Source organism: Triticum dicoccoides, chromosome 1A (genome assembly GCF_002162155.2).
Source record: "Triticum dicoccoides isolate Atlit2015 ecotype Zavitan chromosome 1A, WEW_v2.0, whole genome shotgun sequence".
In the NCBI taxonomy this organism is placed as follows: domain Eukaryota; kingdom Viridiplantae; phylum Streptophyta; class Magnoliopsida; order Poales; family Poaceae; genus Triticum; species Triticum dicoccoides.
The window spans coordinates 503,188,511-503,203,031 of NC_041380.1; positions in this window are offsets into that span (position 1 = coordinate 503,188,511).

Here is a 14,521-nt window from a genome sequence, read left to right on the forward strand (position 1 = left end):
TCCACCCTCATGGGCCCCCTGTTGCTCCACCGACGGACTCCTTCCTCCTATGTATACATACGGACCCCCCAAACGATCAGATATGGAGCCAAAACCCTAATTCCACCGCCGTAACTTTCTGTATCCACGAGATCCCATCTTGGGGCCTGTTCTGGAGCTCCGCCGGAGGGGGCATCCATCACGGAGGGCTTCTACATCAACATCATAGCCTCTCTGATGAAGTGTGAGTAGTTTACCTCAGACCTTCGGGTCCATAGTTATTAGCTAGATGGCTTATTCTCTCTTTTTGGATCTCAATACAATGTTCTCCCCCTCTCTTGTGGAGATCTATTCGATGTAATCTTCTTTTTGCGGTGTGTTTGTTGAGACCGATGAATTGTTGGGTTTATGATCAAGATTATCTTTGAACAATATTTTAATCTCCTCTGAATTCTTTTATGTATGATTGGTTATCTTTGCAAGTCTCTTTGAATTATCAGTTTGGTTTGGCCTACTAGATTGATCTTTCTTGCAATGGGAGAAGTGCTTAGCTTTGGGTTCAATCTTGCGGTGTCCTTTCCCAGTGACAGTAGGGGCAGCAAGGCACGTATTGTATTGTTGCCATCGAGGATAACAAGATGGGGTTTTTATCATATTGCATGAATTTATCCCTCTACATCATGTCATCTTGCTTAAGGCGTTACTCTGTTTTCATGAACTTAATACTCTAGATGCATGCTGGATAGCGGTCGATGAGTGGAGTAATAGTAGTAGATGCAGGCAGGAGTCGGTCTACTTGTCTCGGACATGATGCCTATATACATGATCATACCTAGATATTCTCATAACTATGCTCAATTTTGTCAATTGCTCAACAGTAATTCGTTCACCCACCGTAAAATACTTATGCTCTTGAGAGAAGCCACTAGTGAAACCTATGGCCCCCGGGTCTATCTTCATCATATTAATCTTCCAATACTTAGTTATTTCCTTTGCTTTTTACTTTGCTTTTATTTTACTTTGCATCTTTATCACAAAAATACCAAAAATATTATCCTATCATATCTATCTGATCTCACTCTCGTAAGTGACCGTGAAGGGATTGACAACCCCTTATCGCGTTGGTTAAGAGGAGTTATTTGTTTTGTGCAGGTACGAGGGACTCGCGCGTAGCCTCCTACTAGATTGATACCTTGGTTCTCAAAAACTGAGGGAAATACTTACGCTACTTTGCTGCATCATCCTTTCCTCTTCAAGGAAATCCAACATAGTGCTCAAGAGGTAGAATGGAGCACTCCATCCACATCATGGAGGTGGTGCTTGCTGAGGAGAAGTACAACGTGGTCGGGTTCGACCTCGAGTACACCAGCGCTCGTGCCGGTTCTCGTCCCGAGGTTGTCGTTGCCCAGATGTGTGTGCACCACCATGTCCTCGTCTACCACTACTGCCTGGCCACAAGGCCTTGCGGATGTTTCGCCAGTTTTGTCAACAGCCCCCACTACATGTTCGATATGGTGGACATCACCAACGATGTAAAGGTGATATGTCTCCGTCGTATCTATAATTTTTGATTATTCCATGCCAATATTATTCAACTTTCATATACTTTTTGGCAACTTTTTATATTATTTTTGGGACTAACATATTGATTCAGTGCCAGTGCCAGTTCCTGTCTGTTGCATGTTTTTGGTTTCGCAAAATATCCATATCAAACGGAGTCCAAACGGGATAAAAAATGGATGGAGCTTATTGTTGGAAAATATGGAAAATTCGGAAGGAAAATCAACGCGAACCAGTGCCCGAGCTGGTCATGAGGCAAGGGGGGTGCCCCCCCTTAGGGCGTGCCCCCTACCCTCGTGAGCCCACTGTAAGGCGGTTGATGCTCTTCTTTTGCCGCAAGAAAGCTAATATTCGGAAAAAAATCACGCCAAAGGTTTCAGGCCAATCGGAGTTACGGATCTCCATATATATACGAAACGGTGAAACAGAGCCAGAAGAGAATGCAGAACCAGAGATAAACAGAGAGATAGATCCAATCTCGGAGGGGCTCTCGCCCCTCCCATGCCATGGAGGCCAAGGAACAGAGGGGAAACCCTTCTCCCATCTAGGGAGGAGGTCAAGGAAGAAGAGGAAGAAGGGGGGCCCTCTCCCCCTCTCCTCCGGTGGCGCCGGAACACCGCTGTGGCCATCATCATCATCACCGCGATCTTCACCAACACCTCAGCGATCTTCACCAACATCTCCATCACCTTCCCCCCTCTATCTACAGCGGTCCACTCTCCCGCAACCCGCTGTACCCTCTACTTGAACATGGTGCTTTGTGCTTCATATTATTATCCAATGATGTGTTGCCATCCTATGATGTCTGAGTAGATTTTTGTTGTCCTATCGGTGGTTGATGAATTGCTATGATTGATTTAATTTGCTTGTGGTGATGTTGCTGTCCTTTGGTGCCCATCATATGAGCGCGCGCGTGGATCACACCATAGGGTTAGTTGTATGTTTATAGGACTATGTATTGGAGGGCAAGAGTGACAGAAGCTTCAACCTAGCATAGAAATTGATGCATACGGGATTGAAGGGGGGCCAATATATCTTAATGCTATGGTTGGGTTTTACCTTAATGTACATTAGTAGTTGCGGATGCTTGCTAATAGTTCCAATCATAAGTGCATAGAATTCCCAGTAAGGGATGACATGCTAGCAGTGGCCTCTCCCACATAATACTTGCTATCGGTCTAGTAAAGTAATCAACTGCTTAAGGGACAATTTTGCAACTTCTACCACCACTTTTCCACACTCGCTATATTTACTTTAGTTGCTTCTTTAACTTAACAGCCCCTAGTTTTATTTTCGTGCTCCCTACTTTCTTGCAAGCCTTTCCGAAAACACCTACAAAGTACTTCTAGTTTCATACTTAGGTAAAGCGAACGTCAAGCGTGCGTAGAGTTGTATCGGTGGTCGATAGAACTTGAGGGAATATTTGTTCTACCTTTAGCTCCTCATTGGGTTCGACACTCTTACTTATCGAAAATTGTTGCGATCCCCTATACTTGTGGGTTATCAAGACCTTTTTCTGGCGCCGTTGCCGGGGAGCAATAGCGTGGGGTGAATATTCTCGTGTGTGCTTGTTTGCTTTATCACTAAGTAATTTTTATTTGCTGTTCTTAGTTGTTCTTTATCTTTAGTTGTGGATATGGAGCACGAAATACCAAAAAATTAGGTGTACTTTCTGCTCATGGAGATGGGGAACCTCCTAAAACCCTCGATGCTAGTTATGTGAAAGATATTATGTACTACTTTAATAATCCTGAGAAAACCCCATTCAATTATGTAATGGGAGTAACGTTGGATCAATGTGAATACTTTAGGGATTATCGCTTGACACAAAAAGGGAAACTATTATGGGATCAAATTTATATATTGAAGTGGTATGCTAGACAACTATGCTCGGAATATGATTATACTTGTTGCTCTAGGATGAATTCTCCATACCTCCCCTTTTCATGCAAATTTAATGATAATGAAACCTTGGCTTCTTATGCTAGAGGTATATATGATTACTATGATGTGGAACAAGTAGAAGAATTTGTTGCTTTTATGGGTGCTTATGAAATTGAATCTATGTTTAAAGAGTTTGATGATATTGATGGTGCTTGTTATAGATCTGAAAATTTAGCTATCCTCAAATATTTCTATGAGAATTATGAATACAATTATGAAATTAATGCACTTATTAAGAAAGTCTCCGCTGTCCAAGAAGAGACTAATATTTTGCAGGAATCTATGGAAGAAGAAGTTGATGACACTGTGAGCTCATTGGATGAGAAAAGATGGGGAGGAGAACGAAGAACAAAAGGAGGAAGAGCGGATTGATCACCCGTGCCCACCTTCTAATGAGAGTAACTCTTCAACTCATACATTGTTTAATTCCCCTTCGTGCTCACCGAAGGATGATTGCTATGATGACTGTTATGATCCCTATGATTCTTTTGAAATACCCCTTTTTGATGATGCTTGCTATGATTATGGCCAAGATGCCAATATGAATTATGCTTATGGAGATGAACTTGCTATAGTTCCTTATGTTAAACATGAAATTGTTGCTATTGCACCCACGCATGATAGTCCTATTATCTTTTTGAATTCTCCTGATTATACTATATCGGAGAAGTTTGCACTTATTAAGGATTATATTGATGGGTTGCCTTTTACCGTTGCACATGATGATTTCGATAAATATAATATGCATGTGCTTGCTGCTCCTACTTGCAATTATTATGAGAGAGGAACTATATCTCCACCTCTCTATGTTTCCAACATGATAAAATTGCAAGAAACTATTTATACTATGCATTGGCCTTTACTAGGTGTGCATGAATTGTTCTTTTATGACATGCCGATGCATAGGAAGAGAGTTAGACTTTGTCATTACATGATATATGTTGCTTTGTGCTCACTACTAAATTACAAATCATTGCTAATTAAAATTGGCTTTGATATACCTTGGGATCCGGGTGGATCCATTACTTGAGCACTATATGCCTAGCTTAATGGCTTTAAAGAAAGTGCTGCCAGGGAGACAACTCGGAAGTTTTAGAGAGTCATTTATTTCTGTTGAGTGCTTTCATATAGTTTAAAAACAACAAAAATAAAGAGGGGAACCCAAAACTTTTTCAAAAAGAAAAGTGAAAGTGAGAGAGATGAGCATTGTGAAAATGGGGGACGTCCTTGAACTTTGTTCATGCCCATGGGAACTTTGTGAATCTTAATTACAGAAAATTTTCAATAAAAATAATTATCCCCTTGTACAATTCCATTGTATTATAAAAATAATGTGCCAAAGTTTGCCTTTAGGATGGTTACAATGCTTGTTGGTTTGTGCGGTGCAGGACAGAAACTTTGGCTGTAGTGCATGAATTTTAATTTTTTACTGGAACGTCAAATGGTTCTGATTCTTTCTGCACTGTCTTTCTGTAAAAAATTTATATTTTTCCTAATTTTGGTAGAATTTTTCAAGTATCAGAAATATGGTGAATGTTCAGATTGCTACAGACTGTTCTGTTTTAGACAGATTCTGTTTTTGATGCATAGTTTGCTTGTTTTGATGAACCTATCAATTTATATCAGTGGATTAAGTCATGAAAAAGTTATATTACAGTAGACACAATGCAAAAACAAGATCTGAATTGGTTTGCAACAGTACCTAGAGTAGTGATTTGCTTTATTATACTAACAGATCTTACCGAGTTTACTGTTGAAGTTTTGTGTGGATGAAGTGTTCGATGATCGAGAAGGTTTCGATGTGAGAAGAAGGAAGAGAGGCAAGAGCTCAAGCTTGGGGATGCCCGAGGCACCCCAAGTAAATATTCAAGGAGACTCAAGCGTCTAAGCTTGGGGATGCTGGGGAGGCATCCCCTGTTTCTTTAACATATATCGGTATGTTTTCGGATTCGTTTCGTTCATGCGATATGTGCAAGTCTTGGAGCGTATTTTGCCTTTAGGTTTTTATTTTTCTTTTTATGCACCATGCTGTTATGAGATAGTCCTTGGTTGATTTATAGAATGCTCTTTGCACTTCACTTATATTTTTTGAGTATGGCTTTATAGAATGCTTCATGTGCTTCACTTATATCGTTTGAAGTTTGGGTTGCCTGTTTCTCTTAGAAAACCGCCATTTGTAGAATGCTCTTTTGATTAACTTATATTTGTTAGAGCATGGGCATATCTTCTGTAGAAAGAATTAAACTCTCTTGCTTCACTTATATCTATTTAGAGAGATGACAGGAATTGGTCATTCACATGGTTAGTCATAAAATCCTACATAAACTTGTAAATCGGTGAATATGATATGTTTGATTCCTTGCAATAGTTTTGCGATATAAAGATGGTGATACTAGAGTCATGCTAGTGGGTAGTTGTGGATTGTAGAAATACTTGTGTTGAGGTTTGTGATTCTCGTAGCATGCACTTATGGTGAACCGTTATGTAACGAAGTCGGAGCATGATTTATTTATTGATTGTCTTCCTTATGAGTGGCGGTCGGGGACGAGCGATGGTCGTTTCCTACCAATCTATCCCCCTAGGAGCATGCGCGTAGTACTTTGTTTCGATGACTAATAGATTTTTGCAATAAGTATGTGAGTTCTTTATGACTAATGTTGAGTCCATGGATTATACGCACTCTCACCCTTCCACCATTGCTAGCCTCTCTAGTACCGTGCAACTTTCGCCGGTACCATAAACCCACCATATACCTTCCTCAAAATAGCCACCATACCTACCTATCATGGCATTTCCATAGCCATTCCGAGATATATTGCCATGCAACTTCCATCATCATCATATACATGACTTGAGCATTCATTGTCATATTGCTTTGCATGATCGTAAGATAGCTAGCATGATGTTTTCATGGCTTGTCCGTTTTTTGATGTCATTGCTATGCTAGATCATTGCACATCCCGGTACACTGCCGGAGGCATTCATATAGAGTCATATCTTTGTTCTAGATATTGAGTTGTAATATTGAGTTGTAAGTAAATAAAAGTGTTATGATCATCATTATTAGAGCATTGCCCTAGTGAGGAAAGGATGATGGAGACTATGATTCCCCCATAAGTCGGGATGAGACTCCGGACTTTACAACAAAAATAAAAGAGGCCAAAGAAGCCCAAATAAAAAAATAGGCCAAAGAAGCCCAAAAAAAGAGGCCAAAGAAGCCCACCAAAAAATAAAAAAAATATTAAAAAAAACAAAAAAAAGAGAGAAAAAGAGAGAAGGGGCGGTGCTACTATCCCTTTTCCACACTTGTGCTTCAAAGTAGCACCATGTTCTTCATATAGAGAGTCTCTTGAGTTATCACTATCATATACTAGTGGGAATTTTCATTATAGAACTTGGCTTGTATATTCCGATGATGGGCTTCCTCAAACGCCCGAGGTCTTCATGAGCAAGCAAGTTGGATGCACACCCACTTAGTTTCAGTTAGAGCTTTCATATACTTATAGCTCAGGTGCATCCGTTGCATGGCAATCCCTACTCACTCACATTGATATCTATTGATGGGCATCTCCATAGCTCGTTGATACGCCTAGTTGATGTGAGACTATCTTCTCCTTTTTGTCTTCTCCACCATCATATTCTATTCCACCTATAGTGCTATGTCCATGGCTCACGCTCATGTATTGCGTGAAAGTTGAAAAGGTTTGAGAACGTCAAAAGTATGAAACAATTTCTTGGCTTGTCATCGGGGTTGTGCATGATGTGAATATTTTGTGTGGTGAAGATGGAGCATAGCCAGACTATATGATTTTGTAGGGATAACTTTCTTTGGCCTTGTTATTTCGAAAAGACATGATTGCTTTATTAGTAGGCTTTAAGTATTATTGTTTTTATGTCAAAAGATAGACTATTTCTTTGAATCACTCATGTCTTAATATTCATGCCATGATTAGGTATGTGATCAAGATTATGCTAGGTAGCATTCCACATCAAAAATTATCTTTTTTGTCATTTACCTACTCGAGGACGAGTAGGAATTAAGCTTGGGGATGCTGATACGTCTCCGTCGTATCTATATTTTTTGATTGTTCCATGCCAATATTATTCAACTTTCATATACTTTTTGGGAACTTTTTATGTTATTTTTGGGACTAACATATTGATCCAGTGCCCAGTGCCAGTTCCTGTCTGTTGCATGTTTTTGGTTTTGCAGAATATCCATATCAAACGGAGTCCAAATGGGATAAAAATGGACGGAGATTATTTTTGGAAAATATGGAAAATTCGGAAGGAAAATCAACACGAACCAGTGCCCGATGTGGTCACGAGGCAGGGAGGCGCCCCCCTTAGGGCGCACCCCCTACCCTCGTGAGCCCACCGTAAGGCGGTTTATGCTCTTCTTTTGCCGCAAGAAAGCTAATATTCAGAAGAAAAAAATCACGGCGAAGGTTTCAGGCCAATCGGAGTTATGGATCTCCATATATATACGAAACGGTGAAACAGAGCCAGAAGAGAACGCAGAACCAGAGAGAAACAGAGAGATAGATCCAATCTCGGAGGGGCTCTCGCCCCTCCCATGCCATGGAGGCCAAGGACTAGAGGGGAAACCCTTCTCTCATCTAGGGAGGAGGTCAAGGAAGAAGAGGAAGAAGGGGGCCCCTCTCCCCCTCTGCTCTGGTGGCGCTGGAATGCCGCCGTGGCCATCATCATCATCACCGCGATCTTTACCAACACCTCCGCGATCTTCACCAACATCTCCATCACCTTCCCCCCTCTATCTAAAGCGGTCCAATCTCCCGCAACCTGTTGTACCCTCTACATGAACATGGTGCTTTATGCTTCATATTATTATCCAATGATGTGTTGCCATCCTATGATGTCTGAGTAGATTTTCGTTGTCCTATCGGTGGTTGATGAATTGCTATGATTGATTTAATTTGCTTTTGGTTATGTTGCTGTCCTTTGATGCCCATAATATGACCGCGCGTGGATCACACAATAGGGTTAGTTGTATGTTGATAGGACTATGTATTGGAGGGTAAGAGTGACAGAAGCTTCAACCTAGCATAGAAATTGATGCATACGGGATTGAAGGGGGACCAATATATCTTAATGCTATGGTTGGGTTTTACCTTAATGAACATTAGTAGTTGCGGATGCTTGCTAATAGTTCCAATCATAAGTGCATAGAATTCCGAGTAAGGGATGACATGCTAGCAGTGGCCTCTCCCACATAATACTTGCTATCGGTCTAGTAAAGTAGTCAATTGCTTAAGTGATAATTTTGCAACTCCTACCACCACTTTTCCACACTCGCTATATTTACTTTAGTTGCTTCTTTACCTTAACAGCCCCTAGTTTTATTTTCGTGCTCTTTACTTTCTTGCAAGCCTTTCTGAAAACACCTACAAAGTACTTCTAGTTTCATACTTGTTCTAGGTAAAGCGAACGTCAAGCGTGCGTAGAGTTGTATCGGTGGCCGATAGAACTTGTTGGAATATTTGTGCAACCTTTAGCTCCTCGTTGGGTTCGACACTCTTACTTATCGAAAACTGTTGTGATCTCCTATACTTGTGGGTTATCAAAAGGCACTCGAGAGTTCGAGCATCGCCTGCCAGAATCTTGTCGACATCCAGGGACACTACAAGATCTGGGGCAGCAAGGAGCGTGAGAAGGACACACTGGTTCACCTCGCCGAGGTCATCATCGACCCCTACTACAAAGACATGAAGGATTCGTGAAACAAGGACAAGCGTGCCTGGCACTCGGCCTGGATGGACAAACTCAAGGAAGCTCGCGTATATGAGCTACCATATGTACAGGCGGATCGTTGAGATGAGGAAGTGCCTCCTTCCCCAAAACGGACAGCGATCTAGCCGGAAGCAGTGCAATGGCAAGCGTCGTCGCAACAATAAGTAGATGATTAGATCCTCGTTTCTCCTACTTTACTATGCATGTAATTGCTTACTTTGGTGTGTGCAAATGTTATGTGTGTAGTCACTTGTATAACTATATGCTTAATTTGGTTATGCAATGCTGTCTTTTTAAGTATATATGTTGAGGCTCTGTAGACAGAGCGTAGATGGTGTGCGGACAAAGAAACTCACATCGCACACGGACTAAACAATGGAACCCGCCGGTGATGTTTTCATCAATCACTCACAATTGTATACCAGCAATCATTTGCTCACAACACACACGGCTTGTTAGCAGTAATTGTCTGTGTTCTTATCGGTCTTTGCACACGTTTCTGATTACAGACATGTTTGCCTCGTATCACACACATCTTGTTCATTTGAACCGTTTATGTTCTCATGTCTCAACGCAAACAGTTCATCCGAGTGAACTACATGCCGTATATCACACACACCATCGATCTTGCTGACCGTTTCTTTTGTGTTGCCTAATCACAAACAGTTCGTCCGAGTGAACCGTATGCTGTACATCGCACACACCTTCATCTGTCTGCCCGTTTCTCTTGTTCCTCCTCATCGCAAACGGTTGATTGAATTGAATCGTATGCCATGCATCGCAGACGCAACTAAAACTGAACCGTGTTTGATGCATCCTCCATCGCAAACATTTTGCACCTTTTTGACGGTTATTTAACACCACCATTTGCGATTATGGCATCGCACACAGTTTCGTCGAAGGGTCTCTGATCGTAGTGTCGCGTTAGCAGCATCCTGCAGTAGTGACTTAGTACCACTAGTAGTAATATTGTTCACTTGTGCTCCCCAGCCCTCCATTCATTGAACAACCCCACGGTGAATAAACATACAGTACTAGTATTTATATAGAACGAACAAGCTCGAACTATTTTCACGTAGTTAAAAGTTGAGGGCGGGGCTTTTCCCGGGCAGTACGCGCGACAGTTTTCGCGTAGGCGGTTTGACAAAGAGGCGAGGAGGGTGAGGGAGTAGCGGATTCAACTTACTTACTGCTGGAATGGTCGGGCTGTGCGATTTGACGGCGCGTTACTACTGGAAAGACTTGTGATATGACTACTCACTATAGTCATGAATTACTAGTGTGCGACCAGGGTGATGCCCCCTTCCATTCTGCACTCTAATCTAGTGCATGCACGTCGACCCGAATGCTGGCTCTCCCACATGTCGGTGAAGTAGGAGTACGTAGTAGTAAGAAGGAGCAAAGAATCATGCGGTATATACTACTCCCTATGTTCCTAAATATAAGTCTTTCTAGAGATTCTGACAAGTGACTACATACGGAGCAAAATGAGTGAATCTACACTCTAAAATATGTCTACATACATCCGTATGTTGTAGTCAATTTGAAATGCCTAAAAAGAGTTATATTTAGGAATGGAGGGAGTAGTAGTACTACTACTCACGTCGGAGGAGTGCGAACCACGGCAGCCAAGTGAATCAGCAGTACAAAACAATGTGCTGATAAGGCCATAAAAAACAATGTGCTATGATCCGGACTGTAGCATCTACAGTACTACTCCTCTTTGTTTGGATCCCTGAGTTAGAGCTAGTTTGGGTTGAAATAGCCCCAAATTATCCAAACATGATAGGTTAGTTTGAGCTAGTTTGCTCTAACCCAGCTAAAAAAACTAGCCCGGTGGAGAGCTTCTAATTGGGTTAGTTCTCCTCGGGCCCACTAAAAGAGAACTAAAAAGATCTCCCCTGCCCGCACCAGATTGCTCCCTTCGCCCCCCTCGCATGACTCCTCTCTATTCCCCATCGGGCCGCCCGCCCAAGCGCCGCTCCGCCGCTCGCCCTCTCTCTCCTCTGGCCGCCCTCTCCCCCCCGACCTTCGAAGCTCGCCCAGCTCCCCCTTCATCGGTCATTTTTCTCCCTCTATCATGCGCAGCGGCAGCGCATCTACTAGGGAGGTCGCGAGAGGGGTGAGTTTGTTTGTTCCTTCTCTGTCTCACAGCCATATCATTGATCTTGCTCGCTCTAGCGCTAATTCTGATTTGGAAAAGTAGATCCTGATTAAACTTGGTATAGATTTGTGGTGCATGCATGGAATTGTTTGATGCTGCTTGAGGAGGTAATAAATCTTTCTAGAGGCCCAAATATCCAGTTCACCTTTCTAGGTATTTCAGTTTCAGGCTTGGTTCACCTTTCTAGGTATTTCAGTTCCAGGCTTGCATTATTTCTAGAGGCCCAAAGATTCAGTTCACCTTTCTAGGTATTTCAGTTTCAGGCTTGCATTATTTCTAGAAGCCCAAAGATTCAGTTCACCCGTCTAGGTATTTCGGTTTCAAGCCTACATTATTTCTAGAGGCCTAAAGGTTCGGTTCGCAGTCGTCGGCTAGTGGCCCTGCTACCCATGCCGGTGTCGACCTCAACTCACAAGCGTCGGCGTCGGAGGGGTTCCCGGGGCTTGGGCTCTACAGATCCTTCCTCCAGAGCAACGATGACGAGCTCCTCCCTGGGTGCGTGAGGGGCTCCAGGCTCCCTCCCTATCATGAATTACTTCCGGGATGAGTTAGCTCATGCTTTGTTTCATGGAGTGTTTTTTGTGAAGCTTGATTGAGGACTTGTATGTTTAAGTGGGATATCTCAATTGTATGGACAAAGTAAATTTTATCATGTTTTGCATGCTTGATTTGTAAAGATGGTTCGTTTATGTCAATTATGAGTGGGAGGAGGCCACACAAGAGCCGGCCAAACCAAATCTGGCAGGAAATAGGGTCCAAAGTAGTCAAATGATTGAGAAAGAACATTTATTGTCAATCTAACCCTGCCATCCATACACCTCTTTGGTTTAGAGTTAGTTTAGGGTTAGAATCTAACTCTAACCTCTAACTGAGTTAGAGTTCTCCTCGTCTCGGTTCATCGCCATCATACTTTCCCCATTTCTGTGTTTTCAGTATCCTGCGAATCAAAGAGGCCCTTAGACTGGTTTAGGTCCGGTAGTTTTTTATAAACATGTTATGTCCAAAATTTAATGAATGTGCTCCGGTTTCTATGAAAATAATCCGGTTTCATGTAGTAATTCATTTATTTATTTATTCTTCCACGGGGGGTTGCATGTAATTCATGAGGTCTGAAATGTAAAGTACACCGGCATATGCTCCGAGTCGTGCATGCACTACGACCCAGATGCTCTATGTCCCACATGTCGGCGAAAGGGAGCACGTGGAAATAGCCTAGGAGTACATATAGGAGGATAAATGCGTGAAAAAATATCTACGATGAAGCGTAGCTGCGGTTCGGAAAGGAGACCTAAAGTGATGACAGGTATAGGTTGCACGCACCCAACTAGTGGTAGTACTAGACATACGACTACTTTTTCCCTAAAAAAGAGGTACGAGTACTCAGTACTCCTATTCTATCAACATGAGTCCCATATGACAACAACGTCTGTGCTACAGCTAGCTCTTCTCCCTCGTTTCTCTCTTCTAATTCTAAACTCAGCCGACGCCCGGTAGGTGGGATGTGGATTTGTCGATGGTCGGTTTGCTCAACTGCGGCCCCACCTCATAGTGAAAACGTTACGACTAGAATAAAAATGCTATATACTCCTATACTAATAAAACATTAAGGCCATGAGGCGATGCAGTGCTGGTTACAGGAGGCAAGAAGAAGAGATGCATCCATCGACGACGTCCACCTCCTCGACTCAGGGCGCCGGCCCACCGAACGGCGGCTAAGTAGCAGTGGCTTTCATGGCCAGGTCGACGTGCTTCTGAACAATGGCGTCCAAACATTCCAGCCGCTAGAAGAAGGCCAACGTCTTTCTGTCCTCGCTGGCCTTGTAGTGGCCTATGTAGACGTTTTCCTCGTAGACGTGGATGTGCAGGTCGATGGTTTCTTGCATGGCGAGGCGTTGTGCGGTGAGCGTGGCCTCGAGGTGCACATTATTCGTCGCGACCTCCGGCACCTGCAAGGCCACCAAGGCTTGAAAGAGTTCGTCACCATGGAGGCCGATGAGGGTGGTAGGCAATGAGGAGCCTGGGCGCGAGGGCTGGAGTAGTACGGCAAGGTCGTCCGCGTGCTTCTTGCGGCGGTGAACTTGCGAATGGAGTTGACCATCATGTCGTCCATGCGAGAGGCGAAGCCGGCGTCGGCGAGGGCTATGACGTCGGTGGTCGCTAGCACGGTATGGAAATGTTGCATGGTGCGGGGCCGCAGGCCGGCGCCTTGGATGATTTGGCACAGCCGACTGCCGCTCGCATCCATCGCCTCCATAGGTGCTTCTAGCTTATGGTCACTTGGTCTTGGATTGGAGTGAGCAGTCTTGTGCTAGGAGTAGATGGATTGGAGTGGTGGAGCGCCTTTATATGGTAATCCAAACTCTGTTGCATTCACATCGTGCTGGCTCTATTCTGCTTCTCCAATTAATTCCCTCTGCATGTAATTGAGAATGCATCATTGACCGTTCAATGTCTCAGGAACCGCTACCCTCTCCCTCCTTGGCATTCAAGCACCTATGGAGGCGACTGCCACTCGCGTCTATCGCGTGTCAGGAGACGTTCCCGTCAATGATGAGGTGCCTATGGCCACTTCGTAAATTTCAAGATTATAGTACTAGTATACTCAATATTGTGCACCGCGACCAAGGCGGAGAGGAAAACGAGAGAACTACGTATTTATTTACGATGTAGATTCACTCATTTTGCTCCATATGTACTCCATCTCGGTGTAGTCTAGTCACTTGTTGAAATCTCTAGAAAGGAAAATATTCCTTTCTGGTTTACAGGGCTATACTAGCAAGTAATAGTGGGCTCACATAGCAATTTTGTCTCATGCAAGCGCCTGGCTATATGCATGCTCCAAGGTTCGCAACTACCACGTTTGGGTTGCGCTTGGCTCTTCGCCTCTTTGAGAAGACGAACAATGATGTTACTACCACTGCTTCTACAGTATTGAATCCACTGTTGCATGTCCGTCCACCGTGAGCGGGAGGGATAGCTTGTTGTAGTACTATAAGCGAAAGCATGTCCTCGTCTGCGAGCCACCACGCGCATGGGCAAGGGAGAAGGCGTGTAGTAGTAAAATCAAGCTTCTCCTCGTTGTACGAGTTAACGCAACACATCATAGCACTGGCCCCACATGGT